General features: G+C 40.1%; 4 non-coding genes across 4 annotated transcripts; all 4 read left to right on the top strand.

Annotated features, from left to right (window-relative positions):
- The first annotated feature begins 12544 nt into the window (after positions 1–12544).
- On the top strand, positions 12545–12618 carry TRNAN-GUU (transfer RNA asparagine (anticodon GUU)). The gene has a single exon. It is a non-coding gene; the product is annotated as a tRNA-Asn (tRNA).
- Positions 12619–14627: 2009 nt separating this feature from the next.
- Positions 14628–14701, top strand: TRNAN-GUU (transfer RNA asparagine (anticodon GUU)). Its single transcript has one exon. It is a non-coding gene; the product is annotated as a tRNA-Asn (tRNA).
- A 2008-nt stretch (positions 14702–16709) lies between these two features.
- Positions 16710–16783, top strand: TRNAN-GUU (transfer RNA asparagine (anticodon GUU)). Its single transcript has one exon. It is a non-coding gene; the product is annotated as a tRNA-Asn (tRNA).
- Positions 16784–18786: 2003 nt separating this feature from the next.
- Positions 18787–18860, top strand: TRNAN-GUU (transfer RNA asparagine (anticodon GUU)). The gene has a single exon. It is a non-coding gene; the product is annotated as a tRNA-Asn (tRNA).
- Positions 18861–19730: the final 870 nt, after the last annotated feature.

Below are 19730 nucleotides of genomic sequence, written 5' to 3'. Positions count from 1 at the left end.
ATAACTTTTCCATTTGCTTTCATTCAACATAAGCAGTCATCTTACGTCCGTATAGTATAACCACGTATAAACACAAAATAACAGTTTCACAGATATCAAGTTAACTCAACAAATAGTCCATGATCAAATATACAAACAACCAGTATATAACATCCACATATAAATATATATATATATATATATATGCATATATATAACTCCAATTAGCTATACTTAACTCAAATCTCAAAATGATTCAGTTAACACAAAGAGCTAATCAACCCTGTATTTTATATTGAGAATATCATAAATGCAATAAGATATTAAATAATATTCGTACGTTTCCACCAATCTTTTTATATTTCATTTGTATCAAAATTCTAACATCCGTTCCATATCTTTTAAATAACTAAACTTTCTAGATATATATTTAATTTATCAACTATCTCATAAGAGTTCATTTAACCAAACCCCTTATTTCTCTAACTTCGTTCTTAATAACAATGCTAACTTGAATTATCATGAGAATCTCATTTACTTTCTCATAATCTAATATTTCTCAAATATTGTTTTTAATATTTCTTAAATATAATTTTTGAATATTTTTATGAATTTTTTTATCATTTTTTCGCTACTATAGAATTTAATTAAACACCAATACATATAATTACACTTATGGTTAATGGGCTCAATGGAATTGAGTAGATTAATTATAGTAATAATTAAATCTAAAATATTTAGTAATTTAATTAACCAGTTATGAAATTTTTAAGTCAATTGGAATATTTAATTCAACACTAATTTTAATAACCAAACTCATAAAAGTTTTTGGTTATATAGTACATCAGTCGATATAAATTACATTTGATAAAAGTACTAATCAAATAATATAATTCTATAAATAAATAGTAATAAAAATCAAAGTCATCAGTTACCTTTAATTACACCTATATGTGAATATATGTTTTTGTTATTTGTATATGAATTAACATATACAACATAGGTATATATATACTAAAGGGCGAAGATAAGGCGGTCAGGGGGTGGGGGGCGGCCACGTGCTACTGTCCCCCACTTTTCTTATTTTTTTTATTTATTTTCTTTCAATAATTTCTATTATATTCTAACTATTTTCTAAATTAATATAATTTGCTCCCAAATATCATAATAAATTTTGATTTGCTCCGTTCAAGATTTAATATATTCGATTTTCAACTTATAATTTATGTATAAAATCCTACAGGCATCACATATAGGACACTCGATGCCCTATCTCGATGTTCTCGACTGAAAAATTTTTATACCGATCCTTAGAAGTTGGTTTATAATTGTTAAACTTATACACAACCCAACTTCACAAGTTTAACCTTTTGGTCTGTGGGCATGTTGTTGCAACATTGAACACCGTTCAACATATGTAGTAAGCACGACAAAACACCACGCGAATATGATAAACATTTACTATATTCATCATCACAATATATTTTTATAAAGATTCACAAGTAGAAAATAAACAATCCAACTGGCTTTCTGTTCGCCTATTCTAATACATCATGCCCAGTACGATTCTGCGGATTTTTCAGTTATTCTCATGCCAGTTTTTAAGTTTCTCAAACAACGAAAGTTCTCTCGGCAAGGACCCTTTAGGCAGAGTCCGAAGTAGAGACTTATCTATAGCATAAGTTTGATTTTTTCAAAATCGAGGACTATCCTCTGATTCCTTAACAAATTTGTATAGCTGGTTCTAGCAAATTTGTTTGACTCAAGTATAGAGATTAGTGGATTCTTAAACATCTATAATTAATATAAAAATAATTTAGTAGATTATCAGAATATTATGTTCAAGTTAAGACTTGATCTTTAGTCATTTACCTCTCCCGCTACTTCTGTAAAAGCCCATCACTCTCAATGGGGTTTCGAGTAACCATTTTCTTGTGGACTTGGGGTCCACAAGCAAAATTCTCCATTCCCCAGTTTTATGATTCATATAGGAATAACTTTATGAGAGGTATTCAATACCATTCTTGACTTACGAGATTCCCATGATAGTTTGCCTCATCTCATAGTACTCGGTGTTAGACCCGACCCATCAACCCAATCATAACACTATTGTCGGCTCCCAAGACTCGTGAGAAAGGTTAATAGAAGCGTATTCATTTTGTTCACAAAAATAGCACAAATTTATTTGATTTAAAAACATGCCATGACACGTGAGACCATGCTTCCATGAAAATAGCTTCCTCACTATATTGTTGTGGATGGAATGCTTGGAATAAACAATCCTTTGATTCAATTTCATTTTAGGTCTAATATTAAATTTGGTCCAATCAAATGAGACTTAGGTTTTAAGTTTGATAGAGACCTCATCGAATATTATTAAGTTTTGCATTGTAAAATTATCAAGTATATTAAACTCATTAATTAAAACGCCCACATGCTAAATAAAAGCCATGCACACCCCTGTTGGATGATCACAAGTCCAAAACCTACGTTATCCACTAAGCCTATAGTGAATCTGTGGTCATTATTGAGTTAGGCGTATGCTAGTACAAGATATTTTTAACCTATTTATAGATAGTGGGCCTTGTAAATCTCCTCTTTATTCTCTTGGGCTCTCTATCGTGGGGTTCACCAGGCCTCTTCACCATGGGTCCTCCATGGGCCATCCAATAGCTTCATCCATGGGCCTCCATCGCCCAGAACTTGCCTTCCTTGCATTTTATTTACAATAAACAAAAACTCCCTTACCTCTTATCTACTCTCATTACATTATAGAAAATAAGAAACCCTAATCAAAAGTTGGGAGGAGTACAAAATGAAGGAAAAATAAAGTCTTATTATATTAAGACTAAAAAAGAGAGATAAGAAGAAATAAGAGGCACATGGGCCCAACCTAATAGAAAATAAAATCGTCCATACAATCTAAGGAATTGGTGATAATCTCATGCTAATCCAATTAACAAAACAAATCGCAATAAAAACAATATATCACATGATCATGCTCATATCACATATCCTAACCAATATCATGAAAATCACATATCCAAGTGTAAAAAATATATGTAAAATTTTGTAATTAAATATTGGACGATACTACCACCCATGTAAAATGATTCTTGTGTGAAAATTCTTTTCAAATTAAAATTAGTAATTTAATTCTAGGAGATACCTAATGTGTATGGCCTAAGAAGACTTGGCTCAAAAACAAGGGAAAAGGCCCAAGACCCTTACCAATGAATATGACAGTCCATAAGGAGGAGGCACACTCAGCATATCCCAATAGCATAGCTCAACCATCAGATAATCGGCCCAGCACTTGTGTCCACATCCCTCTTCAGAGTACACATGGCATGTGTCTGGACCCTCCGCGTGTACCCTTTATCAAGCATGGAGGATGCGTGTTGAGGGAGGTTCCCTCAAGAGCTCGGGCTCTTGAGTTAGCGAGACTCCCTACGGATCAAGAGTCCTCCTCAATCAAGGATTCTCTTTCCCATCGGAATAACGATTCTAATTGCAAGATTATTAGAAGATAGGGATGGACCATGGCTCATCTCAATCGATTTTATCCATTTACCCCAAAAGTACAAAGCACGTTCAGTTCCTTGATGAAGAGGGACACTTCTCTATAAATAGAGGTCCTATTCCTAGGCTGGGGATACCTTCAACAAGTGAATTTTGGCTATTACTCTGTTGCATTGGTTCTACACTACTGAACACGAATCTCATTTCTATATTCAATCATTACACTTCACTATTAATTACATTTCATTATTTAAACCTATTATTTCATAAATCCAACACTAACTTGCGCGTCGGTGTGCTAACTTATTGTTTTGCAGGTCCTCTTTTTCTAATTCTTTGTTGGTTGATCTAAGCCCATCGCACAAAGCCCATTTCCATTGGATTCGTGCTAAAATCGCACACATCAAATGGTGTCATCTGTGGGAAATCTTGAGTTAAAGACGTGAGTCACCATGGAAAACCCCTAGCAACACCGTAAATAAACAAAAGGCTGTGATGACCTTTGGCAACAACTAGCCTCTACAGGTCGTTGTAGGAACCTCCCCGACTCCAATTGGTGGAGTATCGGCCCCAGCTCTTCTCTCGCCTAGGCCGCCCCCTAGAGTGGTGGATCCTATGGTTGATCATCCAAGATGAAGTACCTCCTAGGACTCCACCTCAAGGAAAATCTCCCCAGCTTGTTGGGTGCTATGCAACAGGTGGTCGCGCCAGCAATTCGAGAATAGATGACAGTGTTTATGCCCGCTCGCCGGGTTCTTGGAAGGGAGGTTGTCATCCTTAAAGAAGGAATAGAATGAAGCCCACTCGAGGGATATGCCCATATGTCCAAAACCTAACTGATTGGAGAACAGGGACCCCCTCCAGCAGTCTCATAGGAAGTCCCCCAACAATGGCTGGCATGCCTGGAGTGCCACCAGAAAGGTCTGCTAGATGTTCAACAATAGATTGTAGGAGATCCGAAACACGACCATAAAGGTATCCCCTTCACCGAAGCAGTGATAGCGCACAAACTTCTAGCAAATTGCCATACCCCAACTATCACTATATATGATTGGATGACTGATCCTCAATAGCATCTCCCACATTTTAAGAATGCAACCCTTTTGTATAGATACACAGATGGGATCAAGTTTCGCGTCTTTGTTACCACCTTTGCTAAGGCTGCACAATAGTGGATCAATCAATTGCCCGTGGGAGCAATAGGTAGTTTCCTAGAATTTCGATCCCTCTTTTTGTACTAGTTCGCCAGTAGTTGTAAGCTTTGAAAGCCATAGCTTAGTATTTTTGCCATATGTCAAAAAGACAATGAGCCATTGAAGGAGCACTTACAGAGTTTCAGTGCTGTTGCATTAGAGGTACCCTCTGCCACACAAGAAGTGAAGGCCAGCGTTTTCTCCCAAGTACTCTTGGATGGGGACCTTTTCAAGTCCCTAGCTAAAAAACTATTTCCAAGTTCGACGCTCTCTTAGGTCATGCAAAAAAATATATCAGTATAGAGGACGCCCAAGCTACCAAAAAGGAGAGTTGTGGAGAAAAAAGGAAAGGAGTGCAAGAGGAGGCCTCCTCCAAGAAGCCTCGAACTTATTTTTGAGATAAGAAGCCACTCTTCTAGAGGGTTAATGCAGTATACACTCCTTTAACGGTACCCATTACTCAGACCCTTATGGCGGTCGAAGGAAAAGGTCTACTAACTTGTCCTGAGTCATGGAGAGAAAGCTATCAATGTCCGAAATTGGATAAATTCTATCGTTTCGGTAACAATTACGGTCATAGCACTGAAGAATGTGGACATTTGAAGAACGAGATTGAAAGGCTTATCCAGAACGGATATCTGCAAGAGTACGTTTGTTGGGAAAAAGTTCGAGGAACGTGGCCATATAAAAAACAAGAAATAGATAAAGGGAAAGAGGTGAAAGTTTCCAACCCTGAAGCTTCCTCAGGAGAAGAGCACAAAAGTACATTTAGAGGGAAGACCGATGCTAGTGACCCTCCTCGTAAAGGAGTCATTTGAATGATTGCATGAGGCCTAAATGGAGGTGACTCTCATCATGCCAGGAAAGCCCAAGTTAGAGAGGCACATAGTATAACCATAAAAGAGATATGGGATGTTGGGGCGATGGAAGACGCCCCCCTCATTCAGTTCGGGGGAGCAGAAAGATCGGGTCCTAAAAGTCCTCACAATGATGCTCAATCATAACAGGATTATTAGCCAACTATGAAGTAGGACGCTTGTTCATAGATTCGAGAAGTTCTGTGGGCATATAGTTTGGAGAAGCATACGATCAGATGTAGCTAGGAGACACCCTCTAGAAAAGGTTAACACCTCTTTGTACGATTTTGCGGGAGAAGTAGTTCACCCTCGGGCCATGGTCTCACTTCCATTGACTCTAGGTACTGGGACACTCGGAAGACTTGCTTACTGAAGTTCAGGTGGTATGCGCCCTCAGCCTACAACATCATTCAGGGAGGCCCACCGTCAATGCTTTCCAGGCTGTAATTTCTACTTATCAAATGAAAATCAAATTCTCCACACCTAGAGGAGTAGGAGAAATACAAGGAGACCCCCTCCAATGTTGCGAATGTTTTAATGGATGCATCTCAAAGATATCACCAAATAATGTTGATCCGAAAAGATCATAAAAGAGTCAGCTTCATCACTTCCACTGGAACATTTGTGACGTAACCATGCCAATTTGGTCTAAAGAACGCCGGAGCCACATACAAACGCTTTGTAGATTAAATATTTTTACCACAAATCGGAAGGAACGTCATAGTATACGTAGATGACAAGTTGGTAAAAAGAAAAAAGACCAAAGGCCATGTTGTAGACTTAGAAAAAATATTATATGTTTTGAGGAATTATCGACTAAAGCTCAATCCTGGAAAATGCGCCTTTGGCATGAAAGGGGGACGTTTCCTTAGATTTATGGTCACCCAGAGAGGGATTGAGGCTAACCCCCTCAAGATCAAAGCCACATTGGACATTAAGACCCCCTCTAATATTAATGAGGTACAAAGATTAACTGGGAGAGTAGCAACACTTAGTTGTTCAATTTTCAAGTCGGCAGAGAAAAACCTAACCTTTTTCAAGGTACTACAGAAGGAAAAGAAGTTTGAGTGGGACGATACGTGTCAACAAGACTTTGAAGAACTCAAATGATATTTAGCGGAATTCCCTCTACTGGTGAAACCATCTCCAAGGGATAGCTTGTACGTGAACCTATCCGCCACCCCCCAAGCGGTCAGCTCCATCCTCATTTGCGAAGATAATGGGAAAAAAAATCCCCATTTACTACGTCAACAAAGTACTCAATGGAATAGAGGAACGATAAACGCTTATTGAAAAAATAGCTCTCGCGCTCGTCATCACTGCCAGAAGACCATGACCCTATATTCTTTCGCATCCCATTAGGGTAAAAACTAATATGCCTTAAAAGCAAACATGGGAAAGCCAGATACTTTTGAATGACTGGTAAAATTGAGTGAATATGATATCTCTTACCTACCCCAAACTACCATCAAAGCCAGGCTTTAGCCGACTTTGTCTCTAAGATAGCAGGGATATGTGGACAAGACACTCAACAAGCCGAAAATTGGCTATTACATGTAGACAAATCAATCCACAATCCAGGGTAGTGGTGCGGGCATAGTCATCACTTCACGTCAAGGAGAGGATTTAGAATTCACCTTCGGTTTAGAGCCTCCAATAATGAGGCATATGAAGCACTTGTAATAAGTCTCAAAATGGAGCATGAAGTGGGATCTATACACTTCATAACTTATTCAGATTCGCAGCTAATAGTTAAACAAATGGAGGGCTCATATGAAGCTAAGGAAGAAAACATGATACAATACCTACAACAAATAGCGGAATTAAAGACAATATTTGAAAGCTTTCAGATCGTGCAAATCCCCAAGAGAGAACATGCCAAAGCAGACTACCTCTCCAAGTTGGCTAGTGCTTTAGAAGATTGCCGAACGAGGCATATTACCATATAATACCTCCCCAAACCAAGATCTCCAATTACCCAATGGTTCAGAAAGGGATGCTCCCAGATAATAGATGGGAGGCAGCAAGACTTAAGGCTCGAGCTTCCCATTTTCTGCTTCAAGGAGGGGTCCTCTACAAAACTCCTTCACACACCCCTCTACTCGGGTGTCTATCGCAGCAAGAGGGACTACATATTCTTAAAAAAAATACATAGTAGCTGCTGTGGAGCCCATGTAGGGACATGGATCCTCGCTAATAAAGTATTGCAGATGGGTTACTTCTGGTCTTCCATGAAACAAGACGCATGACAGCTGGTGAGCAAATGTGAGAAATGCCAAAAGCACTCCCCCACTCATACATCGAGCTACGGAACCCCTCACAACCATGTTGTCGCCTTGTCCTTTCGCACAATGGGAAATAGATATTGTGGGACCTTTCCCCTAGCTCCTGATCAAAGAAAATTTCTTCTAATAGCCATCGACTACTTCACCAAGTGGCTAGAAGCCGAACTACTAACCCATATCACGGAATAGAAGTGATGAAATTCAATGGAAGAATATCATATGCCGTTTTGGACTCCCTTGAGAAATAATTTCAGACAATGACCGACAGTTTCAACGTCATAGAATACAAGATTAGTGCAAAGGTTTACATATCAAGCAAAAATTTACATGAGCCGCACACCCCAAGTTTAATGGACAAGTAGAGGTCACTAATTGAGTCATAGTGCAAGGAATCAAGAGGAGACTTGAACAAGTAGGTGGAAACTGGACGGAAGAGTTAACTAGCAGCTTATGGGCGTACTGCACGACTCCTCAAGGGTCTACTGGGGTAAGCCCCTTCACATTAGTTTATGGGACTGAGGCTAGTATCCTAGCAGAATTGGGAGTACCCTCCCACAGAGTTTTACACTTCTATAAGGAAAACAATACAAAATTGCTAAAAGAAAACCTGGATCTCATTAAAGAATTAAGAGAGAAGGCTTTCATTCACATACAGAGATGCAAAAATACTATGATAAATGCCCACAACAAAAGAGTGAAAATATGAAATTTTCAAGTTGGGGATTTAGTGCTACGAAGGGTGGATACCTTAAAACTAGTTGGGTAACTAGACCCCACTTGGGAAGGGCCTTAAAAAATCATAGCAGTGATAGGGCGAGGTGCGTATAAATTAGAAGATCTTGAAGGGCGGCCCCTTTCGCGACCCTGGAATGTACACAACCTCAAGAAATACTATGCATGAAGGAACCTCCTTCATGGATGGTAAGTTCTCCTAATGGACATCTCCTAAAAGTCCTCTTGAAGGACTCCCTTTAAATAAGTCCCCTTGAGGACTCCCTCTGAACAAGTCCTCTTGAAGGACTCCATTTAAATAAATCTTCTTGAAGGACATCCCCCAAAGTCCTCTTGAAGGACATCCTCTAAGTCTCCGTGAAAAGATTAAATCTTCTAGAAGGATGTCTTCACTAATAAGTATTGGGGGTCAACCACTAAAATGTTAAATAGAAACTTCTTGCCCCCCCCCCCCCAGCAATCAGGAATATCTGCCTAACTAGAGGAGTACCCTTCCCCCAAGAAACGTCCTTAGTTCCAGGTTATTCTCAAACGAGGGCATATCATGGCAGAATATAATAGAAGCATCCTCGCATGTAGAAAACCAAAAAGTCCATTCCATTCCAGCACGTCAAAAAGAGCCCAGCCTAAATGCCTGGTCGAACCCGGAAATATTGTCCAACAAATTGTTTCATCCCTCTATCACATGGGGGAAAGAGCAGAACAAGGAAATTAAATATGTTTTTAAAGGGGGGGTCGAATTACATCTTTTCTTTTCAACCCCACAAGCGAGGTCTTCTTTCTTCTCTTCTTCGGCCAGAGGGGCGACAGTAGTGGAGGCTTCGGGAGGTCTCGCATCAACACCTTCGGGGGCATCCTCTTCCTTTGGCTTATGGGCTCCATCTCTTAAGAGGTCACCTGCGACAGAATTAATTGTTACTTTAGGGGGGACGCCTCACTTCGGCTTCAACCTCCCCCAGTATGTTGTCTCAATCTTCCTAAAAAAAAAATAGTTTCTGAAGTTAAACTAAGGCTGAAAACGAGCGTAAATTGATGCGAAAAAGAATAACAAGGAAAACTTCATTCTATGGGGAGGTCTCTACCTACTGGAGTGGGATTGTCGGTAAAAGGATCTGGAGCATTCTCCATAGCAGCCGCAAGATCAAGGAAGGAAGGCTTTTCCCCAGTTGGATGGTAATGTTGTGCTTTAAACTGTTCCCTGCATGCCACAAAGCCATATTTGAAGTAGGGTCCAGCTATCCCAACCACCTCACTTTGATATTCCTCAGACTTCTTAAATTGCTCGAGATGGCTGGACCAATAGCACTCCAAATAACGCTGGCCATTTGTAGTGTCAAATCAAGGGAGGCCTTCCCGATAGCTTTCTTAAGGGTCTCCTCATAATTTTGGGCCTATTTCTGAAGTTTCTTCATATCCTTTTCCAGTTGGTGGTAGCGGGTGGTTGCCTCCTTCTTGTCCTCTCGAGGCTTGGTGTTCTACTCCCAAGCGTTCCACCTTCTCCTCTAGTTTCCGCCTTTGAGCATCATTTTGAGAGGCGGGAGGAGTCTCTCGAGGATGGGAGAAGAGCTCTTCACAGATGGAAACGACCTAATAGGAAGAAGAGGATGTTAGAAAAACATTTTTCAGAAAAGGAAAACTAAAGTGGAATATACCTTAAGCATGTAGGAGGAGGCTATTCCTTCCAACTCCTCTTTCGGCAAAGATGACAACAGATTCTTGTCTCCCTAGATAGCACCCCCTCATAAGCTCAGACACCAATGGCTCATTGCTCCCTCTCTCTTGGTCCAAGGATTGATGGGTATGCAAGCAAATGGAGTAGGAGCGAGAGAACTAGCTGAGGGGGAGGCCCTAAAGGAGGATTTGTGGAACTAGCAGGAGAAGCACCAAAGGAACTCAACTTCGCTCTCTTAGAGGAAACTCCCAGGGTGACACCACGGGTAGAGAGAAACAGTGCATTTCCCTTTGGACTCACTGGACGAAGGCGTCCCCCTAGGAGACGGGGAAGAGAGGGTCTCTCTAGCCGGCCTCCCGAAGTGTGATCTCGCATCAGCTTGTTGAACATGATGTTATCTGATTCAAAAAATAACCTAGATTATAATCCAAGACAAATAAAGCAAAATAAAGAACAGGAGGAAAATAAAAATACCCAAGGAGTCCTCTAAGGGCTCAACCCGTGGACTTAGGCCAATATGGCCTAGGAGTCTTTCGTTGATAAAAGACTGCCAGTCATAGGTGCTTTCATTTAAGATGTCCAGCAAGAAGGTCAAAGCAATAGTCCTCTGCCCAAGCTGAGCGGAGGGGGAACCTCCTGAATCTAGCAGTCAAGGAATGACCAAGGACGAATGGGCAAAACAAAGAAAAAACTTCTTTTCAATTTTTTGGGGGTTTGGGGAAGGCAGGAAAGATACGCCAGGACCAGGAATGAACACAAAAAAACCTTCTAAGCCCTTTTTAGATGGTAGCACTGTGCAAAGATACTAGTAGTAACCGAAAATTGATAAACAATTAGGAGGGGGAAAATGAGGACGACTCTTAGGAGAAGGAGTGTAAATGATAAAGGCGGGATGAATATAATACTCCAGTATCAATTGGTCTATCCTTGAGGCTTTGATGATAGAAGATCCTCACTCCATAGGCGAAAGGGATCTTCCTCCCCAAGGGAGGAGTTTTCTCATTCTTTCTGCCCTGTTTCATACTCCAAGTCCTCCTAGTCTATGAGATGATAAGATGCCGCCGCCTTTCGATGAAGACTCCTCATTTGGCCACGAGGAAAGCTAGGCGAAAAACCACCTATCCCCTCTCGAGGTGGCCTCTAAGGGACCATCATCTGCGAAGGTTTCACCAAAAAAATGAACAAACTCATGGAGGACGACAAGCTTTGAACGGAAAATAACCAAGAAGTTCATAGAAGAAGAGAGAAGGATACTTACAGATTTTATGGAGGTGAAAACCTTGATTCTTAAAGAAAAAGGAAGAACGGGGTTGAAAGGAAACAATACCTGCTTAAAGGACGTGGTGGAGGAGTTAAAGACATGCCTCGGTAATTGTCTGTGATGGGGAGGTTTCATAACTCCACACTCGAGTGGAGAGGGCGGTTATCAAATCTCGCAAATCAAGGAGGCTAGCCATAGGCCTAACTATCATTTTCTTTTCTAGCATACGGCAGGGCGTAGTACCTGGGCACAGATTTCAGAAAAGACGCTTGCAGGCGGGAAAGGAAGAATGAAGGAGGAAGTAATCTCAAGGCATCCCTTTCAATTTGTAGAAGGATTCCCCCTTCCATTAGAGATATCAAGGACCCATACTCTAAGAAGGAGTTGGGGACAACCCTCCACCTTAGAGTGGGGGGGGGGGGGACTGGATGATGTGCATGGCCCAAGACGACTTTGTCCAAGAACAAGTGAAAAAGTCCAAGACCCACATCAATGAATACGATAGTCCAGAAGGAAGAAGGCCGACTCAACATAGCACAATATCATAGCCCAACCATCAAATAATCGGCCCAACACCCGTGTCCACATCCCTCTTTAGAGCACACGTGGCATGTATCTGGACCCTCAACGTGTACCATTTATCCAACGTGGAGAACACGTGTTGACGGGGTTCCCTCAAGAGCTCGGACTCTTAAGTCAGCCAGACTCCCTACGACCAGGAGTCCTCCTCAGTCAAGGATTCTCTGTCCCATCTGAATAACGATTCTAATTGCAAGATTATTAGAACATAGGGATGGATCATGGATCATCTCAGTCGAATCTATCCATTTACCCTAATATATTGTGAAAACGATGATTCAATATATTGTGAATTTTATAACAAGAGAGTCTTTGAATTCTAACAAGTGTCAATTATTCTCCTAGTTGAATCATGTGACATATGTAGCGACACGTCAGTATCCCATTGTTTTCCAATGTTATTTCTTCAACCACTGTTTACAATTATTGAGTCCATCACTCCAAACCATCAATGAACAGCAGTAGCTGGAATAGCTCAGTTGGTTAGAGCGTGTGGCTGTTAACCACAAGGTCGGAGGTTCAAGCCCTCCTTCTAGCGAATGTTTGTAATTTTTTATTTCTATTAGCTCAAAACATCTAATTTTCCGAATCACACATAACAATATTATTATGAACATATTATTTTTGGATATTCGTCTCCAATATTACCTTTTGTAAGAAAAGATATCCAAAAAGCAAGCTAGATTGACTATTTTACTATTCGTTAATCTTTATGAAAATAATATTATTCAGATGAATAGAGTAAGTATTCGTTATTGACCAATGTGTCTGTTGTGCAAACTACTCAAATTGAACGACATTTCAATGTCACAACAAATACCCACAGATCGAAAGGTTAAAATTCATGAATTTGGGCTGCGCATAGGTTGGCAGCTATAAAGCCAACTTCTAAAGGTTGCTTTGAAACATTCTAAGTCGAGGATATGCGTGAGGGCATTGATAGTTCCATAGAGACTTACGGTAACTATTGCAATGTCATGTTTCATCAACGGGAGATGTAGGTTGTCCATGCAATTTTATTGGGTTAGTTGGCAATGTAGTCAACAAATTGAACTGACTCGTGGGAATCGTCATATGGTAGCATTGACGGCTTGGTCGTTATAATTGAAATTTCCAATTCCAATAGTATGAAACTAGTCCTCGAACTTTAGGAATCACGGTAGTTGCATGGATATGAAGACTATATCATGAATCTGACAAGCGGTGATTGTGTCGTAAGACATGTTAATCATGAGTCTTATTCAGTGCAGTCAGAGTATGCAGCAAGGATGGTTGAATCTAAGAGAGAATCTTTCCACTGTCAGTATTTGATAGAAGTTCTCCTATGGGATCTGAAATGGTTTAGACTCTCAAAATCAATAGCCAAATCAATTATTCGATTATGGATGGGTTCCCTAAATGGGATTAACAGAGTAACACATCTCGAGAAACATGAAAAATTGAATTAAACAAAATTAAAGCATAATAAACCCGATTAAAGCGTGTACTCTTGATCTATCCCGATCGTTCAGTGAATAAAAAAGTAATATAATTACAGGTAAAGAAGGAGGGAGATGAAAGGAAACAATACCTGCTTAAAGGACGTGGTGGAGGAGTTAAAGACATGCCTCGGTAATTGTCTGTGATGGGGAGGTTTCATAACTCCACACTCGAGTGGAGAGGGCGGTTATCAAATCTCACAAATCAAGGAGGCTAGCCATAGGCCTAACTATCATTTTCTTTTCTAGCATACGGCAGGGCGTAGTACCTGGGCACAGATTTCAGAAAAGACGCTTGCAGGCGGGAAAGGAAGAATGAAGGAGGAAGTAATCTCAAGGCATCCCTTTCAACTTGTAGAAGGATTCCCCCTTCCATTAGAGATATCAAGGACCCATACTCTAAGAAGGAGTTGGGGACAACCCTCCACCTTAGAGTGGGGGGGGGGGGGACTGGATGATGTGCATGGCCCAAGACGACTTTGTCCAAGAACAAGTGAAAAAGTCCAAGACCCACATCAATGAATACGATAGTCCAGAAGGAAGAAGGCCGACTCAACATAGCACAATATCATAGCCCAACCATCAAATAATCGGCCCAACACCCGTGTCCACATCCCTCTTTAGAGCACACGTGGCATGTATCTGAACCCTCAACGTGTACCATTTATCCAACGTGGAGAACACGTGTTGACGGGGTTCCCTCAAGAGCTCGGACTCTTAAGTCAGCCAGACTCCCTACGACCAGGAGTCCTCCTCAGTCAAGGATTCTCTGTCCCATCTGAATAACGATTCTAATTGCAAGATTATTAGAACATAGGGATGGATCATGGATCATCTCAGTCGAATCTATCCATTTACCCTAATATATTGTGAAAACGATGATTCAATATATTGTGAATTTTATGACAAGAGAGTCTTTGAATTCTAACAAGTGTCAATTATTCTCCTAGTTGAATCATGTGACATATGTAGCGACACGTCAGTATCCCATTGTTTTCCAATGTTATTTCTTCAACCACTGTTTACAATTATTGAGTCCATCACTCCAAACCATCAATGAACAGCAGTAGCTGGAATAGCTCAGTTGGTTAGAGCGTGTGGCTGTTAACCACAAGGTCGGAGGTTCAAGCCCTCCTTCTAGCGAATGTTTGTAATTTTTTATTTCTATTAGCTCAAAACATCTAATTTTCCGAATCACACATAACAATATTATTATGAACATATTATTTTTGGATATTCGTCTCCAATATTACCTTTTGTAAGAAAAGATATCCAAAAAGCAAGCTAGATTGACTATTTTACTATTCGTTAATCTTTATGAAAATAATATTATTCAGATGAATAGAGTAAGTATTCGTTATTGACCAATGTGTCTGTTGTGCAAACTACTCAAATTGAACGACATTTCAATGTCACAACAAATACCCACAGATCGAAAGGTTAAAATTCATGAATTTGGGCTGCGCATAGGTTGGCAGCTATAAAGCCAACTTCTAAAGGTTGCTTTGAAACATTCTAAGTCGAGGATATGCGTGAGGGCATTGATAGTTCCATAGAGACTTACGGTAACTATTGCAATGTCATGTTTCATCAACGGGAGATGTAGGTTGTCCACGCAATTTTATTGGGTTAGTTGGCAATGTAGTCAACAAATTGAACTGACTCGTGGGAATCGTCATATGGTAGCATTGACGGCTTGGTCGTTATAATTGAAATTTCCAATTCCAATAGTATGAAACTAGTCCTCGAACTTTAGGAATCACGGTAGTTGCATGGATATGAAGACTATATCATGAATCTGACAAGCGGTGATTGTGTCGTAAGACATGTTAATCATGAGTCTTATTCAGTGCAGTCAGAGTATGCAGCAAGGATGGTTGAATCTAAGAGAGAATCTTTCCACTGTCAGTATTTGATAGAAGTTCTCCTATGGGATCTGAAATGGTTTAGACTCTCAAAATCATTAGCCAAATCAATTATTCGATTAGGGATGGGTTCCCTAAATGGGATTAACAGAGTAACACATCTCGAGAAACATGAAAAATTGAATTAAACAAAATTAAAGCATAATAAACCCGATTAAAGCGTGTACTCTTGATCTATCCCGATCGTTCAGTGAATAAAAAAGTAATATAATTACAGGTAAAGAAGGAGGGAGATGAAAGGAAACAATACCTGCTTAAAGGACGTGGTGGAGGAGTTAAAGACATGCCTCGGTAATTGTCTGTGATGGGGAGGTTTCATAACTCCACACTCGAGTGGAGAGGGCGGTTATCAAATCTCGCCAATCAAGGAGGCTAGCCATAGGCCTAACTATCATTTTCTTTTCTAACATACGGCAGGGCGTAGTACCTGGGCACAGATTTCAGAAAAGACGCTTGCAGGCGGGAAAGGAAGAATGAAGGAGGAAGTTATCTCAAGGCATCCCTTTCAATTTGTAGAAGGATTCCCCATTCCATTAGACATGTCAAGGATCCATACTCTAAGAAGGAGTTGGGGACAACCCTCCACCTTAGAGTGGGGGGGGGGGTGACTGGATGATGTGCATGGCCCAAGACGACTTTGTCCAAGAATAAGTGAAAAAGTCCAAGACCCACATCAATGAATACGATAGTCCAGAAGGAAGAAGGCCGACTCAACATAGAACAATATCATAGCCCAACCATCAAATAATCGGTCCAACACCCATGTCCACATCCCTCTTCAGAGCACACGTGGCATGTATCTGGACCCTCAACGTGTACCATTTATCCAACGTGGAGAACACGTGTTGACAGGGTTCCCTCAAGAGCTCAGACTCTTAAGTTAGCCAGACTCCCTACGACCAGGAGTCCTCCTCAGTCAAGGATTCTCTTTCCCATCTGAATAACGATTCTAATTGCAAGATTATTAGAACATAGGGATGGATCATGGATCATCTCAGTCGAATTATCCATTTACCCTAATATATTGTGAAAAGGATGATTCAATATATTGTGAATTTTATGACAAGAGAGTCTTTGAATTCTAACAAGTCTCAATTATTCTCCTAGTTGAATCATGTGACATATGTAGCGACACGTCAGTATCCCATTGTTTTCCAATGTTATTTCTTCAACCACTGTTTACAATTATTGAGTCCATCACTCCAAACCATCAATGAAAAACAGTAGCTGGAATAGCTCAGTTGGTTAGAGCGTGTGGCTGTTAACCACAAGGTCGGAGGTTCAAGCCTTCCTTCTAGCGAATGTTTGTAATTTTTTATTTCTATTAGCTCAAAACATCTAATTTTCCGAATCACACATAACAATATTATTATGAACATATTATTTTTGGATATTCATCTCCAATATTACCTTTTGTAAGAAAAGATAACCAAAAAGCAAACTAGATTGACTATTTTACTATTCGTTAATCTTTATGAAAATAATATTATTCAGATGAATAGAGTAAGTATTCGTTATTGACCAATGTGTCTGTTGTGCAAACTACTCAAATTGAATGACATTTCAATGTCACAACAAATACCCACAGATCGAAAGGTTAAAATTCATGACTTTAAGCTGCACATAGGTTGGCAGATATAAAGCCAACTTCTAAAGGTCGCTCTGAAACATTCTAAGTCGAGGACATGCGTGAGGGCATGAAAGTTCCATAGAGACTTATGGTAACTATTGCAATGTCATGTTTCATCAACAGGAGATGTAGGTTGTCCACGCAATTTTATTGGGTTAGTTGGCAATGTACTCAACAAATTGAACTGACTCGTGGGAATCGTCATATGGTAGCATTGACGGCTTGGTCGTTATAATTGAAATTTCCAATTCCAATAGTATGAAACTAGTCCTCGAACTTTAGGAATCACGGTAGTTGCATGGATATGAAGACTATATCATGAATCTGACAAGCGGTGATTGTGTCGTAAGACATGTTAATCATGAGTCTTATTCAGTGCAGTCAGAGTATGCAGCAAGGATGGTTGAATCTAAGAGAGAATCTTTCCACTGTCAGTATTTGATAGAAGTTCTCCTATGGGATCTGAAATGGTTTAGACTCTCAAAATCAATAGCCAAATCAATTGTTCGATTAAGGATGGGTTCCCTAAATCGGATTAACAGAGTAACACATCTCGAGAAACATGAAAAATTGAATTAAACAAAATTAAAGCATAATAAACCCGATAAAAGCGTGTACTCTTGATCTATCCCGATCGTTCAGTGAATAAAAAAGTAATATAATTACAGGTAAAGGAGGGAGATGAAAGGAAACAATACCTGCTTCAAGGACGTGGTGGAGGAGTTAAAGACATGCCTCGATAATTGTTTGTGATGGGGAGGTTTCATAACTCCACACTTGAGTAGAGAGGGCGGTTATCAAATCTCGCCAATCAAGGAGGCTAGCCATAGGCCTAACTATCATTTTCTTTTCTAGCATACGGCAGGGCGTAGTACCTGGGCACAGATTTCAGAAAAGACGCTTGCAGGCGGGAAAAGAAGAATGAAGGAGGAAGTCATCTCAAGGCATCCCTTTCAATTTGTAGAAGGATTCCCCCTTCCATTAGAGATGTCAAGGACCCATACTCTAAGAAGGAGTTGGAGACAACCCTCCACCTTAGAGTGGGGGGGGGGGGACTGGATGATGTGCATGGCCCAAGACGACTTTGTCCAAGAACAAGTGAAAAAGTCAAGACCCACATCAATGAATACGATAGTCCAGAAGGAAGAAGGCCGACTCAATATAGCACAATATCATAGCCCAACCATCAAATAATCGGCCCAACACCCGTGTCCACATCCCTCTTTAGAGCACACGTGGCATGTATCTGGACCCTCAACGTGTACCATTTATCTAACGTGGAGAACACGTGTTGACGGGGTTCCCTCAAGAGCTCGGACTCTTCAGTCAGCCAGACTCCCTACGACCAGGAGTCCTCCACAGTCAAGGATTCTCTTTCCCATCTGAATAACGATTTTAATTACAAGATTATTAGAACATAGGGATGGATCATGGATCATCTCAGTCGAATCTATCCATTTACCCTAATATATTGTGAAAAGGATGATTCAATATATTGTGAATTTTATGACAAGAGAGTCTTTGAATTCTAACAAGTGTCAATTATTTTCCTAGTTGAATCATGTGACATATGTAGTGACACGTCAGTACCCCATTGTTTTCCAATGTTATTTCTTCAACTGCTCTTTACAATTATTGAGTCCACTGCTCCAAACCATTAATGAACAACAATAGCTGGAATAGCTCAGTTGGTTAGAGCGTGTGGCTGTTAACCACAAGGTCGGAGGTTCAAGCCCTCCTTCTAGCGAATGTTTGTAATTTTTAATTCTATTAGCTCAAAACTTCTAACTTCCTGAATCACACATAATAATATTATTATGAACATATTATTTGTGGATATTCGTCTCCAATTGCCTTTTGTAAGAATAGATGAATAAAAAGCAAACTAGATTGACTATTTTACTATACGTTCTTTATGAAAATAATATTACTTAGATGAATAGAGTAAGTATTCATTATTAACAAATGTGTCTGTTTAGCTTACTACTCAAATTGAACGTTATTTCAATGTTACAACAAATGCCCACAGACAGAAAGGTTAAAATTCGTGGAGTTGGCTGCGCATAGCTTGGCAGCTATGATGCCAACTTATAAGGGTCGCTTTGAAACATCTTAAGTAAGGGACCTGGGTGAGGGCATTGAGAGTTCTATAGAGACTTGTGGTAACTATTGCAGTATCGTGTTTCATCAACAGGAGATGTAGGTTGTCCATGCAATTTTAGTAGGTTAGTTGGCACTCTAGTCAACAAACTGAACTCGTTGGAATCGTCACATGGTAGCCCTAACGGCTTGGTCGTTAGAATTGAAATTCCGAATTCCATTAGTATGAAACTAGTCCTCCAACTTTAGGAATCATGATAGTCGCATGGATATGAAGACTATATCTTGAATCTGGAAAGCGGTGATTGTGTCTGTAAGACATGGCAATCATAAGCCTTGTCTAGTGCCCTCGGAGTATGTACCGAGGACGGTAGAATCCAAGAGAGAATATGTCCACTGTCAGTATTTGATAGTAGTTCTACTCTGGAATCTGAGATGGTTTAGACTCTCAAAATCTTTGGTCAAATCGATTGATCGATTAGGGAAGGGTTCCCTAGATCAAATTAATAGAGTAACA

Source organism: Sesamum indicum, linkage group LG2 (genome assembly GCF_026168435.1).
Source record: "Sesamum indicum cultivar Baizhima isolate 11 linkage group LG2, ASM2616843v1, whole genome shotgun sequence".
NCBI classification, from domain to species: domain Eukaryota; kingdom Viridiplantae; phylum Streptophyta; class Magnoliopsida; order Lamiales; family Pedaliaceae; genus Sesamum; species Sesamum indicum.
Note: the sequence above shows the minus strand (reverse complement) of the source record. Positions and strands in the feature narration are given on the sequence as shown.